The sequence below is a fragment of the Protopterus annectens genome, chromosome 8.part0 (genome assembly GCF_019279795.1).
Source record: "Protopterus annectens isolate FY-2018-M chromosome 8.part0, PAN1.0, whole genome shotgun sequence".
Classification (NCBI taxonomy): Eukaryota; Metazoa; Chordata; order Ceratodontiformes; family Protopteridae; genus Protopterus; species Protopterus annectens.
This window is the reverse complement of record NC_056741.1, coordinates 707,117,252-707,133,489: the sequence shown is the minus strand read 5'-3', so window position 1 is coordinate 707,133,489 and position 16,238 is coordinate 707,117,252.

The following is a 16,238-nucleotide window of genomic DNA, read 5'->3' as shown; positions in this document are numbered from 1 at the left end:
CCTGGGACTGGACTCTGTGTTTCTCCAGATCCCAAACAAGGCTCATTTTGGAGCGCTGTCTTCCAGTTCCAAATAGGTGACACAAGCACACCTGGGTATTTGATTTTCACACACACACACACACACACACACACACACACACACACACACACACACACACACACACACACACACACACTCCTGGGAAAGGCTGGCACTGACTTACTAGCTGTGCCCCCTTCTACCCAAACTATAAGGTAAACACGCTGCCACCAATCAACTACTCTAAGGCTTTTACTAGGATATCCAATTATACTGAGTAAAATCAATGTTAATATAAATAGTAGAGTGTAACCAAAGCAGCAAGACTTTTCAGAGTGGCTACACTGTCACTAAAATAAGCACAAGTACTCTCAAGATGTTAAAAGTATTATCTAAAAGACCAGCCACAATGAAAGGTATAAACATATTTAATAATAAATAATAATCTAGAAAACATGAGAATACTAATATCCAAGTACAGTAACACCAGAGTTTCAGTCACAGGAGAAATAAAAATAACACAGTTGGACAGATTCAAACAGATGCAGAAAAACAATACTCAACTAATCTCACTGTATTTCCTGATGGTCTAAACAATAACTGTTCCCCAGCTAACTTAATTAATACAGCAAGGCAAGATTGGATGGTGAGATGTTTACTTACACAAGCCAAGGTGATTAGCTTCAAACAACTAACTGAACAATAACTGAAATGACTGTGATTACTGTCATATATCTTTGTATCAGGTTCCAAACAAAACAAAACAAGCTGCTGTGAGAGTTCCATCCTCTCAGTGCTGGTTATAGACTGACATCACATTTGATCACCTGACTCTTGTACAATGCACTGTTAGAGTTTTGTAAGATCTGTTGCAGTATTTGAAAATTATAGAAAATTTCAAAAACTTCTACTCTTCCCTTTCAAAATTCTTTGTTTAAACATAAACATTTAATCAGTTATAATAACACAGTTAATAAATTTTTAACACAAGCATCTGTACAAGTCAGTGTGATAGTCAAATGATACAAAATTGTTTACAAAACTTCAGCTAACTATGCTAGGATATGTTGCACATGCACTGCCGGATGTTCATTTAATTAGTTTATTACACACAAACATATCAGGGTGGATGATTGGAACATTAGACTTAAACAAACTAACTGACTGACTACTACACACATGCATGCTTTCACTCTGGCTGCTCACTCAAAATGTCACTCTTGCATGCACATGCTTAGTACTTATATGCACATGCTCACTGACTGGAATGGCTCTTAGAGGTACAGCACACACTCTGATCTACATCCTCCCTCTTTGACTTTTCTGTCCTGCAATTAAAATGACAATTGGATAAGGATGCAAATTATACAAATATCATATATATATATATATATATATATATATATATATATATACATATATATATATATATATATATATATATATATATATATACATATATATATATATATATATATATACACACACAAACAATAACAATCATGTCCAGTTTGCCGTGTATTTGGGATTAGAACTTGAGATACAACCTGACCTCATAATGTAATAATTAGAACTGTGTTTAGCAACAGGGATGGTCACTGGGGAATGTTTTTGAAGATTTTCGAGGATAGTTTCAGGAACAGGAACAGACAATGAAATGTTCTCTGGAAAAGGAACATTGGACAAATCACTTTGAGAATTAGAGTATCTGTTACAAGCAAAATGTTGCAACACACTGGCTTGGACACCAGTAATAAATGTTTCTGATTCTGCCTGAATTCCATGCCTTGTGACTCAATAATGTACAATTTCAGTTCTTCACACAAGTGTTTCACAAGTCCTATTCAGTCAAATCCTTTTGCCATCTGCATCCTCACTATCTCTCCTTCTTTTAATGGATTCAGAGACTTTCTTGTTTTATCACAGTAGGACTTTTGGGACAAACGTTTCTTTAGGAGTTGAACTTTTACTGCGTTGTTGTTTTTAGCACTTGGAACCAACAAATTCTTATTGATTGGTAGTGTCATTCTGGTTTGTCTCCACATTAACCTTTGGGCAGGTGAACCAAGAAGATAGTCACAAGGTATGTTTGTGAGATTAAACAGATTTAGAAAAATAACAGTATTGCCACATTTAGACTTTTCCAACAGCTGTTTTGCACTTTGAACTGCACGTTCAGCCAGGCCATTGGATTGTAGTTACTCAGGACTACTTGTAACATGAATAAAGTCCCACATTTCAACAAATCTTTTAAACTGCTGATTTGTAAACTGTGCATCATTGTCAGAAATGACTTTGTGCAGACTACCATGGACAGAAAAATCTCTCTTCAACTTCATAATGACAGTATTGGATGTTGGATTAGGAAGTAGGTCAATCACGAACCACTTTGAATACGAATCTACTAACACCAAGTAATGTTGACCATTCCATTCAAAAATGTCTGTAGCTGCTGTTGACCAAGGTTGTTCAAGAATCTGTAAACCAAGGAAATCAACCATGAAGCACCTGTATGAAACGGCTCATTTATTAGACTTCCAAAAATTAAAAACAGAATAAGTAAAATTGCCTTTGACAGCTTATGAAAACACAATTCACTGACACCAGCAAAGGACGTTGTTGCTGAAAATCCCTATTAAGCCCACATAAACAATTTACTACATCTGTGGCCAATAAAAAAACAAACCACCAGATGCCTCAACAGTCAACTTGTTACATCAGTTCTTTGGATTTTGTAATCTTTCACACATAATATCTGATCTTACCGACACAAACCCTTCTACTGCCACAAGATTCTGTCTATCTGCATTCAAAGAACTGATGTAACATGTTGACTGTTGAGGCACCTGGTGGTTTGTTTTTTTTGTCCACAGCTGTTGTATGTTTTTATGTGGGGTTTATAGTGATTTTCAACAACAGTGTCCTTTGCTGGTGTCAGTGAGTTGTGTTTTCGTAAGCTGTCAAAGGCAATTTTACTTGTTACTGTGTTTTTAATTTTTGGAAGTCTAATAAATGAGCCATTACATACAGCTGCTTCACGGTTGATTTCCTTGGTTTATTAAGTCTATGAGAAGAGTTTGTGAATGTTTTTCAATGTTCCTAGTTCAAGAGACTGGCTTAGCTGAAGTGGTTCTTTTTGTTGACGTGGTTTAGTACTATTACAAACAGAACAAGCTAAAAATTCTTTCTCAATATCTTTTGACATAGAAGACTAAACTACTAGTTTTCTTGCCCTTCTTTTGGGAGAATCAGTTCCTGGGTGGCCATTATGCAAGATTTTAATATACTCTTGTTGCAAGGATTTTGGAAGAATCACTTTTAGACCTTTCATGATGATACCACCTTCCTTCAAAATCTCGTCTCTGTAAGGAAAATACTGCTGCACATCTGGTAGTAAATAAAATTGCTTTGAGGGCCATCCTCGACTGATAAAGTGGTTAAGCTTCTGGAGAACTGGATCTGAAGCTGTGTGAGTTCTAAGCTCATCAAGATGTATGGAAGAAATATTTCTCATTTCCATGACTTCAAAATAAGGTTTCTCATTTTCATGCTGTTCAATGATTTTGTGGGCAATCTGGATAAAGTATCAGCAAGATAAAGAAGATTGCCTTTTGTGTAAACCAAGTGAAAATTGTACTTTTGCAATTTCAACATCATGGGTTGCAATCTTGTGGGAGCTGTGTGCATAGGCTTTTTCAAAATAGTGACCAAATGTTGGTGGTCTGTCTCAATTTGAATAGGTCGGCCATAAATATAATCATGGAACTTTGAACATGCAAACACAAATGCCAAGAGCTCTTTCTCTATCTGAGCATACTGCATCTTAGTTTAGGTTAAAGTTCTAGATGCATAGGCTACTGGTCTACCCTCTTGAAAAATGACTGCACCAAGACCAAACTTCTAAGCATCACAAGAAAAAGTTACAGGTTTGTGAACATCATAGTATCTTAAAATATCTGGACTGGCAATTCTTTGTTTCAGGACATCAAATGCTCTTTGGTGTTGTTCTGACCAGGACCAAGTTATATCTTTGCATGCTAGCTCTCTTAGCAGTGCTAAAAGGTCACTCAAATATGGAATGAACTTGCCCAACTAGTTGACCATACCAAGAAAACGTTGTAAGGATGTAAAATTGTCTGGAGCTGGCATCTCAAGAATTGCAATTTGCTTGGCAGTATCTCGTCATAAGCCTGAAATGGTAAAACAATGACCCTAATAAGTAACCACCTGTAGCCGCACTTACATTTCTGTGGTTTTTAGCTTAATATTCTCTTCATGAGCACATTCCAGAACTTTCCTAAGGTTTCTATCATGTATCATGTTTGACTTCACCATTGCCTCCTACAAGAATATCATCTACTATTATAGCACATGGATAGCCAGAAAAAAAAAATTGCTTCATTGCATGCTGAAAGACTTCACTGGTAAATATTCTCTTCATGAGCACATTCCAGAACTTTCCTAAGGTTTCTATCATGTATCATGTTTGACTTCACCATTGCCTCCTACAAGAATATCATCTACTTTTATAGCACATGGATAGCCAGAAAAAAAAAATTGCTTCATTGCATGCTGAAAGACTTCACTGGTAAAATTTATCCCAAATGGCATTCTCAAAAATCTGTACATTCCAAATGGTTTACTGAAAGTGGTTAGCAGTGAAGATTTACAGTCAAGCAAAATTTGCCAAAATGAACTTTTTGCATCTAATACAGAAAAAACAGTGGCATTTGGCATGAGAGCAGCACATTCTTCAACTGTATGCATTGGATGATGAGGTTGTTTTAGTGCTTTGTTCAAATCTCTTGAATCCATACATATTCTGATATAATATGAGCTTTTCTTATGAGCTACTGCCATGGAGGATACTCATTCAGTTGATTCTTCTACTGGACAAATTACTCCTAGATGCACCATTCTGTCTAGCTCAGCTTTGACTCTGCCCTGCAAGGCTACTGGAACTTTCCGTGCTGGTATGATAACTGGGCTCATTTTGTGTTCTAACTTCATGGAGCACACAACTGGGAGTTTAACTAACTTGTCTTTGAAAAGATCAGCATAATCAGAAAAAAAATTGTTTGTGTGAAATTCTCATTGTTACACATGCTTACATGGTGGACTTCTGCATTAAATGAAAGCAATCCCATTTTCAAACTATCTCTGAGGCCTAACAATGACTATACATGCTTCTTGACTACATAAAATTGCAAATCATAGCTGTTTCCAGCACAGTAACTTGAAAGCACTACAGAGCCTTCGGTTTGAATTTCTTCACCACCATAAGCAACATGCCTTGCACACTTTGCCATTTCAAGCTTCTCACTAGCTCTTACTTTGGCAAACATTTCTGCTGACATAACATTGCACTTTGAACCAGTATCAACTTAGCTCTACAGGTCTCCCATTAAACAGAACAGTACAAAATACTTCATTCTTTGCCCACAAATCTACTGCATTGACTGTTTCATCAAGCACTGACATACCATCAACATAAAAAGTAGGGTCACAGCTTTCTAGTTGATCAACTTGCCTCTTTGAATGCTCTTTTTTAATAAAAGAATGTGCCACTTTTGATTTACAGGACCTATTTGAAATGATTTCACTTTTTACATGTGTGGCACTGCTGACCAAAAGCTAAGCACTTTTCTCATTTGGGCTCATGGCTAGCTCCACAATTACAACAGTTGACTATGAGGCTTGCCACTGGTTTTGTTGAGTCACTCCTCTGCTTCACTGAGCATGCTCTGGATTTTACTGGAGCTGCCCTGGAATTTGCTAAAAAGGCTGTGGGTTTCACAGAAGCAACCACACCCTTAGGCCTGTATCAATTAACCTCCTTAATACTATCAACATTAGCACTGGAAGGCACTGCAAGTATGCTTTTCTCATTTATAAGAATATTCCTGTGCTTTTCTGTGAGCTCATATATCTGACAAATCTCTATGGCCTTATTCAAAGTTAAATCACTGTCTCGAAGCAAAATCTTTCCCACTGTATCATCTTTAATACCACACACAAGCCTGTCTTTTATCAACTCATCTCTCAAATCACCAAATCTGCATGTTTTGTCTTGTTTCTCCAGTCAGTTATATATGCTACAAAAGTTTCACCAGGCTTTTGATCTCTTGTGTAAAATATGTGTCTTTCCACTGTAATATTAATTTGGAGGTTACCCATTTTTCTAAATTTACATTTCAAGCACACAGGGTCTTCCCTCGTTTTAGCAGCTACCACAATGTGGCAGTCTTCCCCCTCCCCTGTATACACAGCTGGGGCATACACAAATGAATTCTCCCTTTCAATGGCTTCTGAACCAGCTAAATTAAGCAAAATAAATGCCTTTGCGCATGCGTCTTTGTCAGAAAAAGCAGCTTGAATGAAAATATTGTACTCTTGCTCAAACACTCTCCAGTTTTCAGCAACATTATTATCAAATACAGGTGGAGCAGGTCTGCAAAATCCCTCTGTCATGCCATGCTTTATAGACAGTAAACACCTGGCCCTTGTAATTATGTTCAAATGCACACACACATACCAGGTACTTGAAGAATATTCAACTGCACCACAGTCCCTGCGAAATGATTGTATTTTGTAAAATAACTGTACTGTAATACTGCACAAATTTGCGAACACTTTGCACACCTCCGATATCTCAAATAGCTTTAGTTAATATGAAAAAGAAGCACATAGTGAAAAAATATGGTTGTTTTCTCTTTTTTATACATTTGATGTGATTCGGAAGTTATTTCAATCACTTTTGTAAGCATTTTGAATATTTTTTTATGAATATTTCCCGTAATTTCGAGCATTTCCTTTGATTAGAAAGTCATTTTGAATGGTTATGCTTTGTTTTATATTTGTTGAATAAAAAATCATTTAAATGAGTTTTAGTCCCTGGATTTGTCTTTCTGAGCTGTTTGCAAGTCATTTGAGCAGGGATGATTCATTCCTGTATTATTCCATTAACTGTAACTGCGCGTCTCATGGTCTTGAAGAAGAACTTTTGCTTTGGACCCTTTTCTGGCACCATGTCAGTTTAGACATGCTGTTTCTGACACCATGTCTCTCGTCTTGTGTGAGGCTGGGTGTTCACTTAAGTCTTGTGTTATACACGAACATATCAGGATATGACTGGAACATTAGACTTAAATGAACTAACTAACTGACTGACTACTGCACACATGCATGCTTTCACTCTGGCTGCTCACTCAAAACGGCAATCTTGCATGCACGTGCTCAGTTCTTATATGCACGTGCTCACTGAGTGGAATTGCTCTTAAAGGTACAACACACAATGTGATCTACAGTTCTGATTATTGATCACCTTGTCTGTCAAATAGTACTTGTTAGATGGGACAGAAGAATGTGAAATAGTAGTAATGTGACAGAGAAACTCCTAGAAAATGAGAAAGACGTGCATCATTATGAGGATGCAAAGGAAGACTCCAGTAATAATTGCAACAAGGAATTAGAAGGGAAGGGCAAAGATAAGGAGAAAAGGAAAATGAGCAAACTCTTGATAGAATTAGTGAGGTACTTTTGCTTATGGATTATATTGTCCAAAATGTTAAATGGGAAAGAAGACAGTAAGAGTTTATTTGAGACAACCTTATGTTTTAATGCTGGACAGAACAAACCAATCAATGTTAAAAACATTCTGAAAATTAAATAATAGACTGTGTTATTATGCTCATAAGGATAAATTGTATAGTAGAAGAAACAATGGAGATGGCAAATTAGGGACTATGGGGTTGGAGAGTTGTAGAAAGATAGGATCTTACTGGCCTTTTTCCAGGTGCTATGAATGTCGCGTGTGAGAAGTAGGATGGCAGAGTAATTGATCTAAATGTATGGCTGAGCAAAGATATGTGAGTTCAGCTGTGGAAGAGACCCACATATATATGTATGTGATGCCAAAAGCTGAAATGGAAATATATTGCAGGAGATCTTTTAAACAAAGGTGTATGGGGCAGATAAGTATCACTTGTAAGGGAACAGAAAGATCGAAAGGGATAAAAAGGCATAAGAAGAGAGTAGCAGGACAGGAGATGAGTGGAAGTAAGTGAAGACTCAGAGGTGATCCTGTGGAATACGAGATGACATATGTGCGAGTTGATCACTATTTAAAGAGAAGGCAGCGCTGCAGAGGAATTACCATATAGTAATACCTGGATTAATGCATTTCAAAGAGACAGGGAAAACAAATGAGGTGAAAATGTCACAGTGTATTTGGGAAGGGATAAAACACACTGTAGGAGACACTGATGATATGGAGAGAATGACGGATGGAAGGATAGTGTGATATCCTGGCCCTGATCTTAGCAGGAGAGGTATTAAGTCTCTGATAGTTGTGTTATACAGATCAACAGATGCAGAAATGAATGATGCTGTTAGGCTCAGAAGCTGAATAAGTTCATGATGAAAGAAGATGCGAATAGTAGTTATGGCAGACCTAATCTTTGAGCACTGCTAGATACCATTATGCAGCTTATTTAAGATAACTAAAATGGTAAGAGTCCTTGCAGAAACTAGACTCAAGCATACAGTGGTTCAAGCCAAAGGAAACATTCTTAATCCTTTCCTCAGCATTGTGGATGAGTGACACTGGCAGTGATGAGAGTATCACATAGCAACGGGGATTATGCCACAGCGTACTTCACAATGCTTGTATGGCAAGGCAGACATCTGGAATTACAGGATGGTAGACTTCCACCTGATAGAACACAGACAGAAATAATATGGAATTATGTCAGAAATGTATAGAAGTAAAAGAACGATGGGGGGGGATTTTGGAGAAAGAATAATGAAAGGAATGTAGTCTTGTATCAGAAGACGAGACTTTGGGAAGAGATGGAAAATATCTAGCAACAATTAAGGTAATGGGCACATAAATGAAAAAAAAAAAATCAATACGAGAGGATGACGAACAAAATAGGTATGTATAGAAAGACCAGGATAAGGTAGCAATGGTTATTCAGGAGGCCAAAGCAGCCTTGTACAAGTTGATGACCTCAGAAGTGAAGGGTGGGCAAATACATTTGTCATACACACTGATTATTGTTGGAAGAAGTAGCAGGGTATTGGGTGTGTTAGAAATGTTGATACATATTAAAATAGCTCTGACTCTTCATTTACAGTGGATGAAATAAAAGAGTGCAAGAATGTGAAGGTAAGTAGGGAGAAATTTAAACATGTGATAAGTAAACAGATGGAAAACAACAAGGTAGGAAGGAGAGAACAAAAGCATACTTGGCATAAGAATTCTCACTGCAGTGAATGATACACAGATAATTGAACAACTGCTGTGGGTAGTATTGATATGAGTGGGATTTAGCTGAAAGTGGACATGTGTCCCTTGGCCTGATCTTTATCACTATTTACATCTCCATAGTGGTATGTTGCTGTTTTCTCATACCCTGGCCATTAGAGAGAAGCTCAGCTGTAAATCAGAGTACACAATACATCCTATTCAGTTCTGTTTGGCATTCCAGAAGTAGCAAGCAAAGCTATCATACCCACAAAGGTTCATAAGGAAAACTGAAGAAGCTTTTAAATCCTAAACCATAGAAAGGAAAATATACCAGTGTAAATATAACATTCTATATTCTAGCAGTTCACTGTACCAGACCTCTAACTAATTGTCTGTGGATGTAAAATAGTGCAACACACAGTATGGGTGAGTGTAATTACATACACTTAGAGAATGGGCAAACTGTACATTGGCACTCTGATTGGAGAACGAATGTTCTTCAGCAGGGTGTTAATGTACAGATAATGCCCACTGAAAAATGAGTCCATGGAAGCATATTAAGCTACTGTGGAACTCGTACAGTCAGTAAGCTAATGGTCATCATTATTTTATGCTTGCCAAACAGTGCTTTTGCTATTTAGCGAGTGTAAAATTAAAATAACTACAGAATGTTTATAAAAAATGAAAAGTGCATAAGTGTGTTTATGTCTGCCTGTGTGATTGTATGTGTGCATGAAAGGGAGAGTGAGACTGATTGAGCCATTATTTTACTCTCACTAAGCAGTTTTTAGTGAGTGTAAAATAAAAGTAACTGATTATTTAAAAAAATATAGAAAATTATGTGTGTGTGTGTGTGTGTGTGTGTGTTTGTGTGTGTGTGTGTGTGTGTGTTTGTGTGTGTGTGTGTTTGTGTTTATGTCCGAGTGTATGTATGCTTGACTTGCGTGAAAGTGTATGTGTGTTTGTGTGTGTCTGTGTGTGTGTGTGTGTGTGTGTGTGTGTGCACATGTGCGTGTGTGTGTATGTCTGAATGTATGTGTACTTGACATGTGTGAACATGTAAGGGTGTGTGTGTGTGTGTGTGTGTGTGTGTGTGTGTGTGTGTGTGTGTGTGTGTGTGTGTGTGTGTATGTGTGTGTGAGAGAGAGAGAGAAAGAAGAGACTGAATGATCAAGCAGTGGCAGCAGCAGTTAAGAGGTATGCATATCTCTCAACCTCTTAACTCAAGATATCTGGATAAAGCCTAAAATATTGGGGGAGGCTGTGAAATAGGGACATATTTTAAATATTGCTCTTATAAACTTAGAAAGTTGCGAGAAAATCAAGACAAAAGTCACAGTTGCAAAAGCAGGCTGTCCTGGTTGTAGGCATTATTTTCCCCAGAACAGGTAGTAGAACCTGAGTACTTTATATATTCTCTGTATATACAGATTCAGCATTTGGCTGCTACCTATATGAATGATGCTGTTTTCACAAGTACTTTACGGGTTTAGCTCAGTAGCTTATACTGGCTCTAATTCTATGTTGTGACATCAAACATTCTGCCATGAGACCTACTGCATCATTGCAAGAAGTGTATTATGACCTTATGTAGGCAGAATGCAGTACAGATGAAATACTCTTTGGACAGCATAGTGGTTTAATGGTAAAATCTGTGCCTCAAAGATCCAGGGATTCAGTCCTGACCTCCATTCACTGTGTGGATGTTTGCATTTTTTTGGGGGGGTACTCCTGTATCCTCTCAGTTTAAAATATGTTGGTTGATTGCAACATTAGACTGTCCATGTAGCATATGCTGTCTTTACCTTTTCTTTTGTGGTCACTTTACCAGTTAACAAATGAATAATAAAATTAAAATTAAACCAAAACCTTCAAAGAAGTTAGGTTAAGATATCCAAGATGCAGAGGTTTTCCATACTGCTATCTTGGTATTTCGTTGGTACAAGGCAAGGCTGTGAGCTTTGCTACTGATGTTTATGCTAGTAGAGTAAACGTGAGCAAATAGTATAAGATTTACTTATTCTCTTTCAACCTTTATAAGTAACTTGAAATTTAAGGTTTTGATTGAATGGAATGCATACATGACTCCATGAATGCAAGGTAGTCAAATTCCTTAGTATGCAATGCATTTGTATTGTTAGCAGCCACACACAAACACTCGCGTGCACACACACACACACACACACACACACACACACACACACACACACACACACACACACACACACACACACACACACACACACACACACACACACAAATACCCACACTCATTTACTTATTTATTGGCAATTTACAGAAATATACTGCATGACACTACAGGGCAGTGAAGCACATTATTCTATGTATGCAAATATTCACGTAATGGCATGTAAATAAAGGTGCATACCCAAATGAAGCAGTAATGATATGCAAAAGTATACAACAAAAACAGTGTTGTGATTCATAGTAGTTTTGGGAGTAACTTGCACACCAACCTGTGTGATTCTACAGAAGACTAGAACACTCAGGAAATATGCACTTCACAGAGTTGTAACTGTCTCATCTAGCACCCAGTGCCAGTCCCCACTACCTGCTCTTACTATGGCTGTAGCTAGGGAAGGTGATGGGGAAGGGAGTGTCTCACTGGAAGTGAGTGGTGATTCCTGATCCTACTGTGTCTGTAGCTAGTGAAGATGATGTAGATTGGAGTGCCTCACTAGAGGTGGGTGGAAACTGCCTGATCCTACTGTGGCTGTAGCTAGGGAGGATAATGTGGATTGGAGTGCCTCACTGGAGTTGGGTGGTGACTATCTCATTCTACTGTGGCTGTAGATAAGGGCCTGATGGGGATGGAAGTGCCTTGCAAGAGGTAGGTGGTGACTGCCTGTCCCTAATGTGGTTGCAGCTAGAAGGTTAATAGGGATGGGAGTGTCTCACTGGAAGTGGGTAAGGACCTTTGATCCTTGCAAGAAGCCTGGCTGTAATGATTATACTGGGCTAGACACAACAACAGGTGACAGAATTGGTGGGAAAAATGGAGCTGGATGTTCAATTTCACCACATTGAATGCTTCCTGGACTGGATGTCTGATTTGGTCACTCAGCTGGTCTACAAGCCAGGCTGATAGCTGACAGACATGCTTATATCACTGGACATAATGATCTGTTTGCTGTCAGTAGGTCAGCATAGTTCCTCTCTGGGCCTGATAACTTTGTATATGCTGCCTGCATCCCACCTATCTCCAGCCCGGTGTTCTCTCTTTTGACTGTGTCCCAGACACGAACGCTGTACATCGCCCAACCATCCTCATCACCATTGTTCTGTCATCTGTATATCTCTGTCAATCCTGTGTCTCCCCATCCTAGTGGGTACACATCCACCACTGTTGGTCTGTCATGCTATACAATTGTCTGTTTGGCCCTGAACACTCACCTCTCCCCCTCTTTTCCTGCCCCTTTTTTCCTGTCAGCATTCCCCCTCATCTGAATCAGGGGATCTAGCCATAAAAAAAAAAGTTAATCAATCTCTTGCCAGCCTGTGCATTCCTATATGTTTTCCTTCTGTGTACTTTGCTTGCCATATTCACCCTTTCCTAGTTTAAAAAATTCCCCTTTCCACCTTATATTAAGCATCATAACAAAGTCTATGTGTAAAGATCCCTTTAACAAACTGGAGATGCCACCTGGCATGACTGCATACATAGAGTACTGCTTTCTGTTGCACTGCTTTAGGACCGCTAAGAAATGGGCCAGAACTCTTCTATATACCTATAACAGGTGCACAGCTCTGTCAAGTAATATGCAATGTCAGACAGTGGTTATAGACATATACAGCTTTTTATCCCAAGATCCTCACAATATGGTGAGCAAAACATTTGCTTAGCTTACTCATATGAGGCATATAGCCATGCTATCTGTTCTTCTGTACAGCTCTATCACTACACAGATTGGTCTCATTATGTAGCTGCTACACTACTCAGCTGCCTCATTTGAGCAAAGCCATGCACTCTTCGGTACTGTATGTCTCCATTTGTATGTGTATGTGCTGGTGTATTGTGCTGAAAAGCTGCATAAGCACTTCATGGATGTACAGTGCTCCTGTATGAAAGAGAAAGGCCAAATTGCAAGTCAAGGAATTGAAAGCTAAAGTTTGCCACCCAGAGCATGCAAAACATGCTGTATGCCTTGCCAATGGGAATAAGTATCCGTCATACCCAAAGCTACCATAAAACATCATAAAATAGAGGAGATATTAGTATCTTAAGTATCTGAAGTCATTTTGCTTTTTTGGAACTATGACATTTGTTGAATAAAAACATGTTCTTTGTCCTGAAAAAGTTGTTGTCAGTAAAAGTTGACAAAGAAACAAGGCCTAATCTACTTGGTGTCTTGAAGCAGAAGGGAGAGGCCTTGGAAGTGCTCTGGCACGTAATTCTGTGGTATAATCTGTTGACAAAATTTCCCTGACCTTTTTGTTTGTAGTGGCTTGATACCATTGCAATACAAAAACTGATAAATCTTCTTCATGGGGTAAACGGGATTGACTTAGTAAATTGATAACACAGTGGGTTGTCAGTGGTTGGTGCTATTAAAAGTTTTGCCTTGTCCTTGTCTATTCTGCTGGGATTGGTAACAGTTTACTTTCCAGACTTTGTAGTTCTTTTCATGCTACATTTTTTGGTTTACAATCAAAATTTCGAATGCTGTTATGCGAACTTTGATTGTTGAAAGGCAGTTTGTCAAAGTCTCATAACGGCGATTCAAAATATGTCAAACCCGCAACAGCGAATGCTAGTGTGCATTCGCTGTTGTAAGATCCATATATTGATTAGAGATCACACAGTGGGGATTGGGAACTTTGCCCTTTTCTTTACTGTAGTGCGATCTCGGAGTTGTAACATATAAGTAGCAGGGGGTGAGGGGGTGAGGGGGTGCAGGAGTGCTTGCCCCCCCTGCAAAACCTGTGTTGAACGTCACCAGATGCTGAGGTAGCTTTGAAAAATGCCAATTTATGTTTCATTATTTTGATTGGCCGAGGTTGCTAATTTTGACAATGTTTTTCGAGTAAGTAATTACTAGCAAAAACATTGTCGAAATTGTAATAGTAAACCCATTTTTTGTGCTATTGCATTTGGCTGGTCTACCTACTGTAAAAATGAATAGACTTAGATGGCTAGAATCTGCAGACTTTCAGGAGAGGAGACTAGAATATCTTCTTCAAGTTCTCTACTGCCTCATCCTTTTCTTCTAGTTGCATATAGACTTTATCAGTTGGAAAATGGAATAAAATGAGTATCTAGAGGTGCATCATCTATAAAGGATGGTTCTTGATGCACTCACATAAGCTATAGTACAATTAGACAGTGTCCTTATACAAGCATGGATAAACATCTATTTGTGGTTGCAGGAGCATGAAAAACTTATTATTCGCCCAGAAGCCTATCTTCTCCATAGAAATGCATTGGTAGATTAAGAATGATCCAGACGATAAGTGCAAGATGGATAATAACTGAGAATGAATCATGAAGAAAATCCAGAATATTAAGGTTCATGAATTTTACATGAAACAAACCAATAGTCTTTCATCTCACTCATTAGTAAAAAAAAGAGAGAAAATAAATAATTTTATTTAACATTTCCACAGAATAAGGTCTAGGAAATAACCAGAAGTAAAACAGAAATAAGAAGTAAAACAGACAAGCCATGCTTTTCAAATGGCAAAGTAGAATTGAGTGAAAGACAGAGTGCATTTTTATTTATGGATAAACATCCCTCAAATAGCTGTGGTGTAGGAATGTGCAACATGATGCTTGCTGCAAACATATAGCTGATGAAACAGGTCAGGCTGGGTCTACATTTGGCTGTATCCCATTCATATTAGTATTCCCTATAGCAGTAATATTTATGGTGAACATTTCAAAGAACTTCAGAGAGATAAGATGCAGAGTATAAATTGTGTACAATATTAGCTGCTGAAATACTTTACAATAGTATCTTATCAACCACTGGCTAAAGTAGAGAGTCTCTAACCTTAGTGGTAAAGAAGGGCCAGAGGATGCCAACACTAGATGTTTTGCAAGGATGAGAGTGGAATGAGGTGGGAAGGTACAGAGCTCTTAGCCTCATTTCCATCTGAAATGTTATAAAAATTTTCTTTGGTCAGACTGGTTGAATTTCTGATTTCTAATTCTCTTACAGATGGACCAAAGCAACATGTAAAAAGGCCACACAGAAAATCCACATAGGAAAAACAACAAAAAGACCCAGACAAACCAGGGGCCTATTGTTTAAAAAAGCAAGGATTTTGCCAGGCCAGCTTGATGCAGTTTCTATGACTATGCCATCCATAACATGGTTCTATGTATGTTGGTTAACTAAACATCTGCAAGACTTTTGACTTAATTCCTCACAGAAGAAAGGTTGTGAAATTATGGGGAATCAAGAGAGGTGAAAAAATAACGAGATGTACAGGAAACTGACTAATAGAAGAGAAGAGAAACAAAGAGAAGAGGAGAGCTGTCTATATAAAAAAGGCAACAACTGATGTGCCACTGCACTCAGATCTAGAACCAGTCATATCTAGCATGTTTGTGCCTTGGATTACAACATGATAAGGGACAAGGTTCATCCTGTTCGGTGACATTACTATACTTGAAACCATAATCACCAAAATTAAGATCATGCTCTAATGCGACCTCTCTCAGCCTGCAGTGTGGGCAGGTTGGTGTTAGCTGGGTTTCATACAAAAACATACAAAGGTGTAGACTTTGGTAAGGGGGAGCCAGAAAAAGCATGCCTACTAAAAGAGGTGCTTCTGAGGAAGACAGAATAGATAAGAATCTGAATTATAACCAACCCTAGCTTGAATCATGAAATGTAAATTGAAAGGGTAGCTGACAAGCCAATAGGATAATGGGGTATAGAGATACATGACTGGACCTGAGAGATACTATGTTCCTCCTCAAACTGTACAAGGAGCTAGCAAA